The sequence below is a fragment of the Pomacea canaliculata genome, linkage group LG5 (genome assembly GCF_003073045.1).
Source record: "Pomacea canaliculata isolate SZHN2017 linkage group LG5, ASM307304v1, whole genome shotgun sequence".
NCBI classification, from domain to species: domain Eukaryota; kingdom Metazoa; phylum Mollusca; class Gastropoda; order Architaenioglossa; family Ampullariidae; genus Pomacea; species Pomacea canaliculata.
The window spans coordinates 22,146,419-22,165,971 of NC_037594.1; the positions used below are offsets into that span (position 1 = coordinate 22,146,419).

Consider the following 19,553-nt stretch of genomic DNA (forward strand, 5'->3'; position numbering starts at 1 on the left):
TTTCAGCAGACTCAGAGAGAAAGGAGTGTGTCGTCAACAGCTGACTCCACATGCATTGTGGTTCTGTTTGTGGCTCTTTATGTTGTCCGTGGATATTCTCCAAAGGGAACTGAATTTTCGTTTTCAATCTGGTTTATATATACACATACGTTTATGTTAAACTGTTGTGAGCTGAATTACTACCATATGTAGCTCATTAGGTCTTTTGATGTAGGATCAGCTTCTAATGTCGGGATATATGATAAACACACGAGGCAACATGACTCACGTTAGCATGAACCATCTGGCTAGTCTCTCCTCGCCGTTTCTTCAAGATTCACAAATAGTTGTGCTTCCAATCCACAGTTTCCACAACGTTTCTCACGTCTCCATGTTTATGTGTCAGATGAGTTCTCGGAGATAATAAAAAAAAGTGTGTAGACCTGCGTGTTGAAATCTGATCACAGGCACGGTTTGTCTGATACCCACGAAACATTTGGCACAAATATTATTTTTGATCCAGGGAAGGTCGTAGGCTATGTTACACAAGGGATACATTGTTCCAAAACATGCTTATTTTTATGTTTATTTTCTGCGTTCTGCCACAGCTGGCTCTAGATGAAACAATACTACGCAGAAGAAACTGGAACCATGCTACGCCGAACAAACTTGGACAACGTCGTAATTTTAGAGCTTATACTTTTATAGAGATAGACAGAAAGGAGATAGAGAGTGGGAGAGAAATATGAGGAAGGGAGAAAGCAATCGAGCCACCAACTGATAAGCACGGAACGAGAGAGACAACTGCCGTTGCCATTTTGATTTGTCCTCTACTCTCAACTCACTGCGGCTAACCCGAGCTGTCAGCCCGTCATGCTATGGGACTTCAGCACTCCCAGTGTTTCACCATCTGATGCCACACATGAACAGGCTTGACTCCAGGTGATAACTCGCAAGTTGACGGTAAAATCACAGTTGGAAGAGTAAGCGACAGTCTCGGCGAAGCCAGGTACCCTTGCTTGCTTACAGTAGATGATCTGGGTCATTTTTGTTATAGTCCAAAAGCGTTTTTGAAAACACTCATGAAGCAATGAAAACTTTCCAAATGTCTTTTTTTCTTTACAGAAAAGAAAAACCCAGTGGTTCGTTTCCAGTCTTTTGATACACAAAGTATCCTTCCGAGCACAGACGAAACAAAAACACCTGTCAGGAACCATCCGCCACTAGTTTCTGTCGTAGCTTTCTCGGGCTTTTGCTATGATGCGGTCCACACCTGCTGCTTCGTTGTTGAAAGCAGTCGTTAATGACCCCCTCCCCTCTTCCTTCCCACCTTCTCAAACGCTCCATCATAATTCAAGCATTTACGAAGGCGGGATGATGATCGATACCTTTCAAGGCGGCCCTGACACCCTGCTGGCTATCGCTGCATTAAAGCTCCCTCGCCATGATGCAAAAATTGACACTTGATGGCTGTTCTTGGCGCCGGCGTCCCCTCCCCTCACAAGGTCTGTAATCGTAGAACTCTCTCAGCGCGTCCCTCGTGTGTCAAGATACACTGTCTTAAATGGCCCTGTCATTAACGGTCATGGCGCCTGCTGATTCCAGACCCAACAGGTTGTTACCGGACGGAGGGACAGGCAGCGCCAATTGATTCTTTATTGCTCATGCACCTTAAAATAAGATGCGTAAGGCTAAGGCAAAATAACGGGTTATAAAAAGGGGCAGGTGTGACGGGTCTTTAAATAAATTACATATGACTACAGGAACAGACTGCTCACGAAGCGACGGAGACGTGACTTTGTTTTAATCAGTTGGATCTGTTCCACTCGGCGGTAGTGTGCTGACACTGTGGACGACCACAAGTCATAGGTGGGATCAAAAAGAAATAACCAGCGTGGGAAAAAAAGAGATGAAAACGCATTAAACATCAAAACGAAAAAAAAACGCAATGAGAGTCGGGCAGGATGTCGGGAGAGGGACGATATCGAGAGAAAGAAAAAGCACCAGCAGGAATTCCTGATTAAACGAAAGGCCAACAGGCAATTGCAACGTCACTTGAAGGCGTTCAACCAGAAACCCAACCGATGAAGTATAGTTAGAAAAATAAAGATCATTTGCTTCAGTCAGCCTTGTTTTAAAAAAGTCCACGTCCAATTCCCTATGCAACAGCGTTCGTTTACAATTTTGTTCGCAACATTGATATTTGTTTCTCGTCAAGACACTCGGGCAAGCCAGACGCCTGGGTGCTGCCGCTGGCTACAAGGCGCCTCTATAATGCATGAGTAATGCCAAGCAGATTGAAAATAACGCAATCAACTTCTATTCCTACGCACGAGAGTGTAGGGAGCATGGCTCCGTGAAGGGCCTGTCACGTCGAGCAGTAAATGATGTACAAAAAACGAAGCGCGGCAGAAATTTGCGCGGGTCCCGAATCCGGTAAGGGAGAGCACTCTGGCAGAAAGTAATTCCAGGAAGAAGCCCGCTCTGCATGAGGGGCACTTTGCCCACGATGCCGTTAATCGAAAAGAGGAACACAAAGTGAGGCCGTATTCATAGGGTTTATTTATGGCCAGAGGAGGCGAGTATTCCGATATGCTGTGTCTGTCTGTCTGTCTGCGTGTGTGTGTGTGCTGAAAGCGATCAGTATCAACGAGAAGGTATGCATAAGGGATAAAACGGACTTGACCGTGAACGTCTACAACAGACAAGACCAATGCATTGTCCAGTCACGCGACCCGAAATGTTTGTCCCCATGGTCGCCACACTCGCTTGCTAGCGGTGATTATTTACTAACTTTATCAGCGATTTTAAACTTCCTCCCTACATTTATTTCCTGAAGCTATTTTGTGCAGTGGTACATTCGGCTTTCTTCTAACTGAACCAAGCTCAAGTTTCAACATCTTAGAATGTTTGTAATAGCGAAAGTGTTACATGACCTTCGGCATCGCTGCTGCCTCTGCTGTATTTTCGCACTGTCAGAAGGAAAGACAAAGGGCTGAGGAGGAGGAGAAAAGACGGAGAGAGAGAGAGAGCAAAGGAAAGTCAGACCGAGAAAGGATAAACTTGAACACAACAACTCCAGCCTACATCGACTGATCTAGCCAGCCATCTATCTCGGTATGCGACTGACATCATTCCAAATTTCTTTAACATGAATTCCTGAAGCCTTTCGTTTCCTTCTCTGGTACAGAATGTCTAAGACTGTTAATTTCGGTTTCTTTTTACCCAAGGCATAATGGTAGAGAAAAGTCTTTAAAAAACCATAAATGGCCGAGTTCTCTCCAGATATGCATAAATTTCTTTCATGTCTCGTAAAATGTCCTTTTCCTTTGGCATGCATATTCGATTTTATGTTTTAAAAAAGTCATTTTAACCAGTAAAGATGGGGCCAGAACACCTGAAAAATTTTTTATACATAAAATTTGTCTTGCTGAGACGGAGAAGCACGAAGCGTTAATGCCATTGCTCTTTGAGCGCTTAGAGATAATTATACTCAAGCAGGCACTACAGACGACCGGGATATCTCACACAATCCTCTAAAGGCCATATTACCAATCACAATTCATTTTTTCCCTTCCGCTAGATAAGCTGAACATATGCCACATAATTTTTTATTGACACCACAATAAATCTCAGTGTTTTCTTTGACAAAGATAAGCTATCAACAGATAACAGACCACATGTTCGGACTCGACAATAAATTACCCTTTGGTGTGCGTGATAAGCGATGAGGAATGATATAACGTCACACCAACGGTGAAATAAGGTGTTTTTCCGTTGCGTTCATTAACGCTTAAACACAAATGTCGGCGAAACAGGCTTTCAACTCTATGGAAAGGTGGACAGTTTACATATTACTTCGCTTTGGCCAGTCGATGGCTATTTTCAGTTGTAAATAAATAGAATTGTATGTTCTGAACGAAATTATGCCCAGGGTTTACATGGGGTGAAGTAGTAGAAGCCTGGTCATGCCAACAACTAGAGCTTGCATCAATAAAGTGGACCAAACCTGACCAAACAAACAGGTTTTACATCAAGTGAAGTTGACGGAACTTGCTCATGACAACACGCAAGAGAAACAAAATTCCTCAGAGCCTGCAGCCCTTTAATCACACAGCAGGACAGGAAGTCTGCACCGTGGAAGCCCCGAGCACCATCAGCTAGAAAGGCTGCCAGCAAAAGCTGCCTCTCAAATCTCGACAGCAAAGCACGCCTGCCGCACGTCCCACGTCTGACATAAACCATCGGCGTGAAGCTGCACTGACCAACGGTGAATCCTGCACTGACTGCGCGATCCGAACAATGAGCGGTTTTTTAAATATCTCAAAATCACAAAGGCCTTTACGCATTTTCCGGCAAAGTTTCGCTGCAGAAAAAAAATCCCGATTGAAAAACGACATTAAGAACTGAGTCTCTTGTGGGCCTGCATCAGTAAAAGCATCAGGAATGTGCCCGTGCGGGCTGGCGCTGACTGTCCCCTCCACCATCTGTTCAATCTCACGGGTTTGCAAGGCCGGGCCAAGGACCTTGGTTGTCTGGGAGCCACCTGTTTACCGAGCTTCAGCAAGCGTTCGGCGAATGATTTTTAATTGAATGTCACGAAGGATCCGTTGGGACCAGCGGAAAGCAAACTAATCAATGCGTTATCTCTCTCCCTCCCGTTGCCCCTGCTCCCTCCAGCCACTATGCCACCTTCTTCATACCCCACTCCAGCCTCGTCTCTCTAAAAAGGTTGTTTAAATGAACATGTATTGCAGAACGCTAACAGAGAAAAACGAGTCTCTGAGGTCGTTCGCGGACGACAACTGCTACCAGTAAATAGCGTGCTCACATTAAGAGTATTGCGTCCTCTGAAGACGATTGACAGGGATGCCAGTTGGCTTTTCCAAATCTGTAGAGTGCCCAGACAGTTGAAAATTGCTATCATATATCATCATCGTAATCGTCGTCATCATCCAAGTCATCATTGCCCTGGAATCGGTCTTGTCTACAACAGATTTGGGGGCGACAAGAAGTCTTCCGGGGGCTTCAGGCGCCCAGTCAAAGCTCGAATTCGACACGTTAACTCGGCATGAATTTTTTTTTTTCAGAGAGTGCAAGGAAGTCAGCTAAGCATTTTTGCTTTTTAGAATCTCATCGGCCTTCGGACGGATCTCACTGCAAATTCCTGTCGTTGCGACGACCACGGTGAAAAAGTCGTATAGAAAAAAGACCCAGTGATTTTTCTCTGGAGTTGAGGTCGCTCGTAGAACAACACAGCTTGAACTCTAAATAACGACATCAAGCATTCAGTCTCGATAAAATATTACTGCAGCGTGATATGCCCTGCATGTCACAGAAACAGGCAATTCCTTGGAGACTATATAAGGCAGTGTCGTGGAATAATACATCAGCTCTCTGTTCTTAAAGTTGCACTTACACCGACAAAGAAAGAAAAAGTGTTAATGTTAAATATAGTCTCAAAGACTGAAAAGTTGAGGAAAAGGGAAAGGAAAGAAGAAAAGGTTAGAGGCAATTTTGAGGGGATGTAGTATAGAAGCAAAAATGGAAACGAACGTGCACCTCCAAGACAGAGCCCTTTCAATTTATTTAAAATTTAGGACTTTCCCTGCAGCCATTAAAATGTGTGTGGTGAATAAAAAAAGAATGGCCCTGCACGGAGCCACAGTGCAAACAACGTCAGGCCACCATTGCCTTGCTGTAAAAACTTGAGTTCAAAAGAGATTGCAAAATGGCCGGTCATCCTCACTGAAGCCATTGCCATCTCCGCTGAGTTTGCTTCTCCCCACTCAGCCTCCAGTCACCGCAGAGGAGGAGATCACACAAGCACGGCTTTGACTGGTGCTCTGTATCCTACACTTGATCAAACATCAGACGCAAGGTTCAACTCGATAGCCATGTCATGGTTTCACCTCATATCAAAGTTTCCTTTCAACTAGTTCCACTGTAGGATATTTTGGTACACTTGAAGTCTTTTGTGGTTGAGCGCTTTAGAAGAAGAAGATGCTGTTGCTAATGATGCTGCTGTTGATGCTGCTGCTGATGATGATGATAGGGAAGAGGAGGGTGCTAAAGATACATGGACTGTGAGGTGTGAGGAAGAAAGCAAACACTAACAAACTCTCAACCAGCAGTACATTTACTGTTGACAGCGAAGATGAAGATGATATGTAAGACAACTTTCACGATATTTCGACATTTCTCGGTATCTAACATACCAATGTTTTCGCTTTGATGCTAAGACAGACAGACAGACACTCGATGTGTCAAAAATGCGGGTAGCTAGCGTTCTAAAACATATGGCTCCTCTCCCCATTCAATAAACTGAGAGTCAAGAAAGAGTCAAGAAAAAGAACATTCAAATGCATAGTGGTGTTAAATGTACTATCGATACACGAGCCAGACTGTCATACAGCAAGCCAGCCTGTTTGTCATACAACAAGCCAGACTACTCGTCAGATGGCGCTTATCGTCCTTGGGAAAAATGTCCAACACACTGGAAGCGTCGACCCATCAGCAGAATCTGTCGACAAATATTGGCCCCACGCCATGGGTAGTTGGCCTTCACACCCTCAACGGACGCAGGAAGTCAGCTATTTTAAGCGGGCGTCAACCTCGTGTCTGGCCACAAGCCACCAGCTGCACAATTTTCCAGACCCTTCAATATTCAATATTGTTTCGATTCGGGCTTCTTGTGCCGCCATTTCCAAACACCCACGTGACATACGCAGACATACAAACACGTCCTCTAGTCTTGCTATGCATACGCGCTCTTCGCGAACAACACATATTAACAATAATATTTTGCTTGGAAAGAAGCGGATTTCTATCTCAAAACAGAAGTTCAATGCTTGTGTCAAAATCAGTTGGACATTTACCAGTTTCCTTGGTGCATATGACGTCTTACTCCTGCTCTCCATCTTAAAAATAAACAACAAAAACAACAAAACAAACAAAATCTAAGGAAACTAGGCTGGAATAATATATTCTATCCCAATCCCCGTTAAAGAAACACGTAGCAGACCTGATCAGACCTGATTATCTTTAAATACGGTATTTTCACCGTTTCCATGACACGAAAAAAGAAATTTGCTCTATCCTTGGAGAATTCTTTCTAGCTAAGTCTGGCCATCTGGCGCAAGAGAGCAGACACAGGGAATTGGGGTCACCGTGCAATTACAATTGTCTTCGTTTTAGCAAGCGACAAGGAGAGAAATAATCGACAGACAGAGCAACAGAAGGGGAAAGTGAATTATGGACGACGGTGTTTGTTGCCATAGGCACATCAGGTTTACACCAAAATGTATTGCCAAAGGGAACTGGTCAGTATTACGAAACATCGCACTTAGGAAGACCCAGAGGAGCTATAGTTTCTCGTTCGAAATCCAAAAAGCGCCAAGGAGGGAGAGAGGAAAGGCGTTTGCTATATTACCTGTCTGCAAATCAGTTCAGTTCTTGATTTTAGCAGAAATTTGAAGATTTCATGTTTTGCGGAATGCCTTGGTGCCTCAATTTTTTTCCCTTCGGAAATCAATATTTTTTTTAATAGAGTATGCAGTGTGTGAATCACTTCACTAAACTCTCTACCAATCAAAAGCAATGGTGGAGTGGTATTGGATTGTGGCTTTGTGGAAGGTAGATCACGGCATACATTATACTAGTTTCTGTGAAAGTCATACAGGTAATTTTAAGTAAAAAGGAATGACTCATTTCAGCTTCAACTTGTCTGCCTGTCTTTTAACCCTAGTCGGGACTCTGAAAGAGAAAGTGAAAACAATGAAGTAATAAGTATCCTCCAAAACTCTTCTTCCTCATTCCTAATACCATGCCTGTCAGACTTGTCGTTTTTGTTGTTATCAAGTGGACTGTCTGAAAAATGTTCAATTAGGAACAAAAAATAGAATCATCTTGCGGTTTGGGTAGGAATAAATGACTAGAATATTTTCCGAGTTGATAAAGCCCATGTACAGAGACACAAACTTTCATCCCGAACTGCAAAGCTGAGGATAGTGTCAAGTCTCAGATTCAAAAGGGAATCTCACAGACACTTGGTGATCACGTGAACACACACCACACATTTCAGAAACCAAACCGACCCCCATCAGTGTTAATGTAAATCTCATCAGGCCCTCCAAGCCAAGACCACAGACTTCAGTAGAAATGAATCTTAATCGAAGATGCTTTAAAAGCCAGCGGCATAGACACCAGTCTGACTTTCTTTCTACACTAGGCATTTCGGAAGCCAAACAGACATCAGCATCAATGTAACTATACACCAGGCATTTCAAAAGCCAGACTCACCGACATCACTTTGACGGTAAATCTATGCCAGACACCCGTACATTGACACTGGAGCTCTGAATGGTACGATGTCATCTTGTTACTTTGCACGTGACCTTAAACGAGGGCACACTTTTACGTCTCGTACAAATGAATCCATTGCTCGTGAATTCGCAAGCACCTTTCTGCCTGCGGCTTCTAACAAATCCCCTTCTCACCAGTAGCTAGAGCTTTACTATGGTCATTCTTCCCATTATTATCTACAACAACAAGTTTGGGTCCGACAAGGTCCGCGACAGCTACAGTTTCAAACGCTTTCGACGCATCGTTCTCCTTAAATTAAAAGACGCGTTTTCTCGTCGAACAGAAAAGCAACCGTCAAAGCTGTCCATCCGCATTTGGTTCAGGCACAAAGGGGCTACAAATTGCATCAGAAGCCCTGCTCCTGCTACCAGTATCGCGAGTATTAAAAGCATTATGAAAGGCTCATTTAAGCCTGCCTCTTCCCTGAGCTCGTCCTGTAATCTATAATGCACAACAAGGCGCACTTGGCTGGATTTCCTTTTTTTCTTCTGTGTCCTCCTCCTCCTCCCTATCTCTGAAGTGCGAAGATAGCCAAGGATCAATCGATTTGTGTGGAAAGGGAAATATTGAAACCTCGCACACCCCGTCCAGCGCGAGGGTTTAGGGGGCATTTCAGATCAAATTAACGAATGTATCGATCAGTGTGTTTATGTGTTTGTGTGAGAGCGTCATCAGACTACAGAAGCCGCTCGGCGAAATCACATACGCTTGTTGCGTGGACTGAAGAGTAATCTGGGAAAATGATCATCGGCGCAGCTTTCAGTGGCTCTAAGCCCAAGATGGAGGCACCTAGCCGGCGCCTGCTTGAGCTGTCGGTGGCACTTTTTTAAAAAAAAAAAAAAAAAGCTAACGCCATGTTAGATGCGGCAAATCTGGTTTAGTGGCCGATAGATCATGGTGTTGAGCCGATTTTACTGACGTGCAGGCGGGTAACGGCTGTTAGACAAGAAACTGTACATCACGTAAAAGTCACGCGAACGTCACGTAAAAGTACGTGCGGCATCTCACTAAGACAAGCGCTATCTGGACTGCAGTTCGAAAAACGTTTCAGTTTGGGGTCTTGCGAGACTGATGGACTTATTTCCAACAGAGCATGCAAACACCGTTTGATGCGCTCATTATGTAGGGCAGGCCGACCACTGCAAGAATATAACCAAGCCTGCCAACAACATATGCGCTGTCGTTCTCCTTGTTTCCTCCGTTAACGAACAAGCGAGGACGGCCATTTACCATCGTGTGACACACACTTCGACCCGGCGCCTAACGATAGTCAACGCAGCGTGCAAGGTCTTGACAGAAACCTTTATTAATGCAATCCATGAGAATTTATTACAGACCTCTGTCTAAAAGAGCGCCAACAGCTCGGTAGTAATTGCCATAGTTTCCTTTCTCGGGGAGCAAGTGATGAAGGGTCACCCTGAGAAAGAAAAACAAAGCAAAACGCAGACTCCCAACGGCAAGAAGAAAGAAACAAACACCAAAATTTGCATTAAATTTGATTTACAAACCGCCTACGTCTGGGTGACGGGGACTCCGGGTTGGCTCGACCTTCTAACAAAGCGCGTATAAATAATAAGACTGATATGAAGCAGGTCGCACAAAAATGAGCCAGGTTGTGCCGAGTGAGGTAACGGCTGGAGATGTCCTTTTTATTGCTTGTTTTGTTTCGTGGTTTTGAGCTGTGTAGCCCTCAATGACGGCGTTCTCATTTAATGGGCAGGTAAATGGGTGCGGCCCAGCTGAGACCAACTTACATCTAAAGGTGAGGTAAGTGTCAGTGAGAGGAAGGGGTGATTGCTGCCAGAAAACATCAAATTAAGTGACACAGTTACCCAGCAGATGTCTATAAAGATGTCCGCCACGATGAAAAAGGCTAAAGAAGAAGAATTCGTTTATTTGCTGTGCGACATTACACTAGGAATCTGACTTGATGATGTCCGCCACCAACTCGACAAATACCAATCACACACCCACACTCCCATACGCCACTACTCGCATTATTATTTGAAGACTCACAAAAATTATTTTTTCCCCATACACAATCTCTATGCTATGGATTCTTTGAAGGCTCCTCCCCCCAATACTTTGCTGAAATCTTCTGTCCACATTCCTGCCCAAAACCTTCGCTCTTCATCAGACTCCCGCATTCTGTCCTCCCTCCCAAAAAGACAGTCACATACGGACATACGTCACATACGGATTTCCCTCTGTGCTGCTAAGCAGTGGAACTCTCTTCCACAACACACTTGGTCACTCGGACTTCGAGGCTACATTCAAACGCTCACTAAAAAACACAAAGTTTACAAAGTATTATCCCTGAATTACTGCCTTTAACTCCGATGTAATATTGTCTGTTATGTTAACCATCAAGTACGGCTCCAACTGTTTACACTATCTTCATACCTTCATCCATTTCTTTACATGCTGTGCCTGTACATATCAGGATCAGAATGTCCATTAGGCCGAATTTTGTCGGCTGGCACAGATAAGTGGTTGTAGTGTCTTCTTGAAGATTGACCACAAATTGTTTTACCAGCTGAAATCATATGAAATAAAAGATCCCAGATACCTAAAATGGTCAATCTGCTCCATCAGCCTAATCGTTAATGGTGAGAAGCTCAACTCTTTTTCTGAGGAAGTCGGTGATCCACCTCCTGGCGGTACGCAGTCATCGTTGCTCTGGATGACACCTTCCATCGTCGTGTCATCGGCAAACATTACCATCCGAATGTATCTGTGCGCTGAGACACAGTCATTGATGAAAAGGCAGAATAGGGAGATGGGACGCAACCTTGTGTGTGCCTGTGCTGAATATCAGGATGTTGGAGATGCAATCATCGACCATTACTCTTTGGGGTCGGTGCAAAAGATTCAAGGATCCAAAAGCAGACTAACATGGAGAGACCGAATGCTGAGAGCTTATCAAAGAGATTCTGCGGAATGATGGTGTTGAAGGCGAAGCTGTAATTACAGAACAGCAGAGGGTCAGCCTCTGGTGAAGCATAAAAGATGTCTGAGGACCAGTCTTTCCAAAACCCACGTCACCACGGATGTCCAGGTCACCAGTCATCAGTCATCTAATGACGTAGCCCTGGTCTTTTTCGGGACACGGACAATGATTGATGCTTTGGAACGGGGAGACGACAGAGAGCCGGAGGGATGTGTTGAAGATATCAGGGAAGACAGAGGAGAGCTGGTCGGCGCAGTGCCTCATCTTATAGAAGCAGACACGCCACCAGGGCCTGCAGCTTTCTTGCAGCTGTTGCCGGAATGAGCTGCGCAGCTCGTGCTCACTTATAACAAAGGGAGCTGGCAGTGGGGATGCAGAACTTATCAACCCTGCTGTAAGTCAGGCTGTATTTGTAATCCATACAAATACTTAACATTTGCTCCCTCAACATCTTCTTCATCTTTTCTTGATTTTCAAACCTGGCCCGTGTGAGTTCAGCTTAAGGCTTGTGTTCATGTTATTATCTAGAGCCTGTGGCGACACTCTTAATGCTAAGCAGTACCAAAACTTATTTTATTCCGGAAAGCCGCCCAACCTATTTCGATAGTCGAAGATAAATCACACAAGGGAGTGCTACAAAGATACAACCTACACACGAGCACAGTCTTGACCTCTGCAAACAATGTGGGACATCTCTCCCCACACTAAGCGCACATACCTATCACAGGCATCTTAAAGAAAAACAAAATCATCAATCTCTGCTGACATCTTCTGTCGGTACCACAAAGGTTTTCCATAGTCTAGAATATTCCTGTCTTCAGCTCGCTACTGGCTGTCGAAACTTGCCCCCACCCACTAGCATGCCTCTTTCAGTGGATGTTTTTCTCTCCCCAGAGTGTTTAGATGAATAGATCTCCTGACTGGGAGAAAGGGTTTGAGGAAGCTGATAATGGATTTTTCTTTGCAAGAAACTTCGACATGAAATAACGCAAATCCAGTTTTCGGCACACGACAGAGATAGAAAGCAAACCTGTCGGGGAAACTAAACCAACTGTCGCCTTTCCGAGCCACAGTCTATTAAATAAGCAAGTCCAATGCCCCAAAGACAAGTCTGACAACGCCGAGGAACAGGAAACGGAGTTACGGATAAAGCAAAGACGAATAAAGAGATCTGTAAACCGAAATTTAATAAGAACTTTTAACACACGAGGAAAGGTTGTAGACACGCGGTGACGTGACACGAACATTCACGGCTCAAGTTATTTTTTAAACATGTCATCAATGCTTTTGATAAATGAAGCAAATTATTTTAAAGAAATTCGCTCAAAACCGACAGACTTTTAACTGATCTTTACATTCAGAGGTTTTCTAAAGTGGACACACTTGAAACTTTAAAAATAAATTTCTGTTGGGCAAAAGTACATAATAATGTTTTCCCAGTCTGAATGAATCACCTCCCTAAGGGGAAAGGGAGTGTTAACCACGATCTGGGGAAGTAGTATCTGGCACTGCACTTTACCCAAACATTGAGAGAGTTCAAGAGTTCTTCTCGAAAGCTTAGCTGATCATCTTCCTTTGAAAACCCTGCCATCCACAAAGACGTGACAGACCTATTTCAGTCTACTTGACGCCACGTGTCACGCACTTCTTAATCTACCTGAACTAACGTTTCACATTTAAAAAATTTTTTTTACCGCAAAGTGGATTTGTGACCTCAGTTGCCCTTTGCCAACGCTCTGCACTGAGTCTTTGCTGAATGCGGAGTTTTGTAATGGTGATCCTGGCATATTTGTGTGACCTGACACGCTCCACCAGACCACTGGCTCCAGCCTTCGAGCCAAAGCTCTTCGTCCACACAAGAATTCTATAGCACCATTCTCATCTTTTCCTCGAGACGTCTGGTCTGTAATCACTCCCATTATACTCAGCGCGTTTGTGTGCTTATTCAGCGTCTCACTGATCGACTTGGACTTACAGCGTCTGTGAAGGGACTAACATGTGCACCATTATGGTTTGCTTACTTCTACGACTGTAGTGACTACGATAAACTGGGGAAGAAAATACAATTAAAAACAGTCGACCTTATTTTAGCCAATTATTTGCGGTATCTACAAAATAAAACCTTTGAAAACCATTTACACCTCCTCCACAGGCACACTTTCAAACACATTTCTCCCTTGAAAACTTTCTTTTTCAGCATACAAAAAGTCAACAATGTTAACTTCAAAGAAAAGAGAAAGGAGAGAAATAAACAAGCATATTTCCCAGCAAAACTAATCCTAGAACAGAATTGACTTGAAAATGCAAAGAGTCCCGCATAAAAAAACTCACTGGTCTCAGACGATCTTGGCAACAGCAGGAGACAAAGGGGTGTGGAGAAACACGAAGGGAAGAGTGAATCGAGGAAAGGAGAGTGAAAGCGAATGTACGAGAAAAAGATCGAAGTTCTAGCTACACGCGAGACACAACAAAAGCGCATCAGGATGCTAGTGTAAACTCTTGTCCAGCAGCATGGGCTAGCCGAAACACTCAGCCTGTCCTGGTCCATACTGTGAAGACGTCTGAAAAACACGGCATGGCAGAGCAGCCAGTCCTCCTGTGGTGCCACGAGAAGCCAGACGCTGCATGGACAACCGTCTGCGAACGTTCACAGGCCAAGACGCTTGTTATTTACACCTATGACTATTTTTGGTTAAAAGCTTTAAGATTACATTCTCAGAAAGAACAAAATCGGATGGAAAAAGGAATAAAGACATGGCTGATCTGCAAGGAGGAGGTCAAAAGCTGCATCCAGAAACTTTCAAGTCCGCGTAATACGATGGAGACAGCCAGAGGCAGCAGTCGCGCGCCGTGCTGCAGGGGCTTTCAGGACCACAAGCACGCCACGGAACCCGAGCCAAGGAAGAAGAGGAAGAACCGGATGCCAGCTCATCAGAAGACAGTGCGTGACTGGCAGCTTCCTGCGGTCCTAGCGGACGCAGGCCGGCATTGTACACCGTCAGGAGGCTGCGAGGTACCGACAGAGCACAGCTGGAAGGCGGGAAAACCGCTGTCGGATCCCCCACCACATCTGCGTCACACTCCTAGCATGCAAGCCGGCGCACGCCGGCCACCTCCGCCCTCCTCCAATTCACATCACCAGGCCCTGAGCGAGATTGTGCGGATGTAAAGGTGAACTTTGCATCGGAAAAAAAAAAGATTTTGTCATCGACTGTTTGCGTGGACAATCAAAATACATGGATAAAGTTTCAGAAGAAACAAGACCGGAACAGGAAACAAAAATCCTAAACCTCTCCTTAAATGACATTGCCTCTGCCTTTTCTTGTGTTAAAAAAAACTAAGAATGGAAGGAGAGTTTTGCATTTCATCGCCGCTTTTTACATTTTCATTTAATTTTTTTTATTTTCTTTCTTTTTATTTCAACGTGAGAGTAAAATGACAGAACTGGAGAGGTGGGATCTAGAGATTAGTACCTTCAAGAAGCAAAGTGCGTTCATGATTTTCTACAAATGCAATGGTTATTACAGAAGTAAATAATGTGCCTCTGAACACAAGAATACACTAGGAAGCATTTACACAAGAGTAGCTTGTCTTACTTTTAATACAAACAGGCTGGCCATGCAGACAGAGGTGAACACAGCATTCCTGAAAATTAGCATAATATCCAGACCTTAGACACTATTACTGAAATGACTGAATTTGAATTTTAGGAACCAAACTTTTAACTGTAAGAAAACAAATCCGGCCACACATTACGCTTCAATTTATTTTTCTTTTGTAAACATATTTTAGCAGTTTATGCGTGAAAACATATATTTGAATGTCAAGTTCGTGACTTTTACTATGTCTATTTCTGAAAGTTCATACCCTACCGTGAAAATCATTTTTATACAAAGTTTCACTCCCATAGCATTGATTTTAAAGTTTAAAAATGATAATCACGTAACCTTTCAGTCCTTGGGAGAGAGGTGTTTCAGATCGCACATCTCAGGGCCTGCTTTTTGTAAGGGAAGAGTCCCATCTCTCGTTTCCTTTCCTTTGTTTTACTTTCCTCAATCCATTATAAGAAGTCATGTGACCTCATTCAACAATATTGGATCGACTAGAGTGAGCGCCTTCAGCCTCTAGAGGTGGCACTGTAACCAATCGACTATCCAGGGTTCCGAACTTTTAAGGAAAGGAGACAGAATGTCTGTGCGTATTTTATTCCATCAGCATCTTGTTCCACGCATATCTACGGGCAACTCCTCGACATCGGTCTACCGCGATCGGGGTCTACTGAAGCAGTTCTACCCTCCTTGTCCAGCAGATTCCATGGGTGGATGACACTTTGTTCCACAGATATCTATGTAGTCTACTCTCTTCGACCCTTTGTTTAATAGATGTCTATAGTTGCATAGCAGTCCACCCCAACCCCTCCATCTCCCTAAAGCCCCACTCACGTCCCTTCTGAAGGTCGATTGCTTTGCGCAAGCCCACCAGCACTTCCGCTTGTGGTGTGCACGTGTGCATGTGACTGCCTGTGGCGTTCACGGTTTTAGTGTTAAATGCATATTTTATTTTTAACCTCTATAAACAAATATTGACGCGAGAGAACAGTTGAGTATTGAGTACTGAGTTAAAGTTGAGGTATGGGCCTCGATCAATGATGGGTTATCCAGGCAACAACGCATGGGAAAATAGATAAACGGTGACTGGCTAGATCACGTGACCTGATTCAGCTGTCCGTAATGAAATGCAGGTCCATGCCTGTTCCTCAGTTTCGTTGAATGCAGCCGAAGACGGGCCCGGAAAAAGGAAGTGATTGGTTAGAGGTATAAGAACGCAGGGACAGACTCGACTTCATCGCAACAACAGGGGCAGCAGGGACTGATGAAGTAGTCACGCAGGCAGACCACGTGGAAACGTGCCAGGGAGGCATTCTGGTCAGGCACTTGATCGTCTGCCACTCTGGAAATCCTATCGAGCCAAGCACCCACATTTTAGGAGGCCGGTCAAGCCGGTAACTTTTGTACTTCGTACAGGCAAGGCATGCGTCCGCCATTGACGGTATAGATCGTTCGTGGAGGGCGCACGACTTGCAGTAAGCACTGAAGAGGTTGTCGAACTGTAAGTGTGTTAAAGGACCAAACGAATATCAGCTCAGTCGATAACTAACAACCACCTCGGCCTACTGCCTTGTACCTTCACCAAGTCTTGTATGGAAAACAGTAAAGCAAAAAAAAAAAAAAACACAAAGCAAAAAACAAGCAAAAAACTCGGCTTCATCGCAGTTGCAACAGCCAAAGAGCTTGGTTCGGAAAGGGAATGCAATCAAAAATACAGGCGCAGAGGCTCGATGGATCTCAGTTCTTGGGAGTGGTTAGATACCTCCTCCTTCCTCTTCTCCCCCATCCACCACCACACCTCAGTTACGCATGGCGCTAGAATCGACCTGACACGTGCTGATTCGGGTACGCGGTTAATTACCATTCCCCGACACTGGTGATCGATACCCGCCATGCCATCACGTTCCGGCGCAAGCTGAGGTGGTCCAGCGCCGCACGCCACGCTAGTGTGATAGGGAGCTTAGCAAGACCGTGCTACGTCACTTCACGTCACGACGTGAACTGCGGAGACAAGCCCACGACGACGTCTACTAGCGTGTCTCCCCTCGGAAAACACGTAGTTTGACCGGTAATTAATACCAACTTACAAAAATTAGGCAATCAAAACAGCCGCCTATTGGGCTGCTTAACACTTATAAAAGCTTCACAACTCTGCGATTATGCTAGACAAGCTGTCATTACCCACTTTATAGGATGCACTCCACTACACGATGTGCGGGTAGCTCTTTTTCTAAAACTAGTGTTCTGGTTTCATAGATACATAGATACAGAAACTATTTGAAGTGCGCAGGCTATGAAAGAATTTTTTTTTAAAAGAAATTTTAAAAATATACTTTATCAGGTACAGTTATACAAAGTCCTTTTGTGGTTATGGTCGGTCGAAATGAAGTAATTTATTTGCAGCTTTCATCGTAGGTTTTTTTTTTTAAATAAGAGGCTGCGCGGCCGGTGCATTTTACATGTTGACAGGAATTGTGCAAGAATTCCTGCCTAGAACAATAAACTTCTCTAAAGTTTCATATCTTCCTCATATATTTAACATTTGCTTCACTCTCCTAGCACGCATCACACACTTTATTCACAAATCGCCCCACGTTGCCCTCAAAGCAGTTACCGGGATCCACACAAACATTTCAACGAACGCATATACGGCTCCTCCTAATGTCCCATCCTCTGTCAAAACCTTTAGGCAATGCGTCCCTCTAAAACGAAAACCATGTTCATAACAAAGCCATCTTCAGTCTGGCAGCCAGAAACGAAAAAAAAGGTGTTTTAATGTCCTTTTAAAAAAAGTTGTTGACAGTCTAAAGGAATGGAGCAGACTGAAACCTCATTTTACTTTCAGAAACGCGTGAATCTCTTGGAAGGAAGGGTGTACAAGCAGTTACATTATCGTCATTATTAAAGAACTTTCTCCGACCGCCCATCGAACATATGGTTAAGGTCGCTGGTAGGCGACATCTTGAAAGTCAAAGGATTATAAAAGTCGCATCTCCGACGGACCACGATGGTCGTAACCTTAATGGAACCATGTCTGAAATGTGTCGAAACTTCTACTATAAAAAGCTCTCGGGGTCCATCCCTCACAAGTTCTGCCTCCAGCCCATTCGCCCTCGTGTCGGCAGAACTTGCTTATTTTGATTTATTGTTCTCCAGGAGCAAAGAATTAAGTATCTATCACACTTAAAATATGAAATTCACATAGCAGCCAGCTTTCATTTCATGGCGTTGCTGTAGGTAAGCGCAACAGGTAATGTTTCGTCACATCAAAAAGCGGTAATGCTCAGGTACCTCCCTGTAGCTGTTCTTTTCTCCTATTACGCCATGGCGTCTAGTTTACTACCTGACACCAAAACTAAAATCTGTTGAACTCGGGTAGCATGCTTCTAGCAGTTTCAAGCACGAAGATCTCTCTTGCTGAGCATTAATTTATTATGTCAATATTTGTGTTTACACTCCCTGCTCTACGATGCTCATTTTTTTTTTTTTTTGCCCGCTCTTCGACTTGGAAGGCAGCGATGTGGTCGATGCCAGCTACACTCTCCTAAAGAAAACAATAAAATATTCCTGCCTCTAGCTGAACTCATTGTTTTACTGTTTAACGACAAAGCTGTCAATGCCGCTTGTTGCTTGAAGATATGACATTTCGCGTCCACCTCAACAACCCCCACACCCCACATCGTCGAAAGAAAAAAAAAACAAAGACAAAGCTAACAGGTATGACGTCAGCATGTCATTTCCTCTTGATGTTTCCATGGCGACCAAAGGTATCGAATAGTTACCCAATTTCGAACCTGCTTTTTCTTTAGGTATATTTTTTTTTTCCTCAACAAAAGACTCTCGTCAGATAAACAGTTTGCAAAAGATAAAAGAAAAAGCCAAGACTCGAAGCCAGCTTAAAAAAAGTCCACAGAGTGCGAGACCCAGGTTTTTGTCGCAAGCTCAAGAAAACCAAAAGCCTTGAACAAACCCCTAAAGCTGCTGACATCTCCTCTCAGTCTGCGACCCTGTCGGTATGCTATGTTAGGGAAAAAAAGGTTACTCGGCTAAGCCAATCTCCAAGACAAATCACTGCAGGAAGCCTTTTCGTCTCCCAAAAGAATACCGCTAATGAAAGACTCTTGCAGGCTTAAAGGTACCAGGAGAAGAAGAGTAAATGGGAAACGGAAGTGCCTTCGGTACCATTAACCGCTTGGACCCAATGCCCTAAAGAGAGGTTAATATAACTGAAGCCGAAGTGGGGCTCGGAGCAGGCTACGGCAATGTCCCTCCGAAGAGTTTATTTCAATGGGTAGCCAAGAACAGGGGTAGCATCGAAACTAAAAGTTAGTTCCAGCATCCCTTAACGTACCTCACAAGTTTGGAGATGTTTGCACTCGAGAAAGAAAGAGAAAAGCTGGTCCGCGATATTGCAGCTGGTCGCTGCAAACAGTATGATCAGAAATATGCCCTTGGAAGCTGTGAAATCTGCGCAAAAGCACTTGATCAGATCATTATTGTTGGAGAGAGAAGCGCTAAGGCAAGACTTGTTGACCTGGGAGCGCCTGAGACTTCTGCAATACCAGCCGCTGTCGTCATCAAGATGAAAACGATCGAAGCTGCTTCCCCTCGGGCCAAAGTTTCGATACTTTTACCAGTCACAATCCACGTGC

The 19,553-nt window shown here is 44.3% G+C and overlaps 1 protein-coding gene across 5 annotated transcripts in view; it reads right to left on the reverse strand.

Moving 5' to 3' along the window:
- The window catches only part of LOC112563756 (complexin-like), a 93,712-nt gene that overhangs the window by 43,835 nt on the left and 30,324 nt on the right, over positions 1–19,553 (reverse strand). The gene's annotated exons all lie outside the window — the stretch shown is intronic.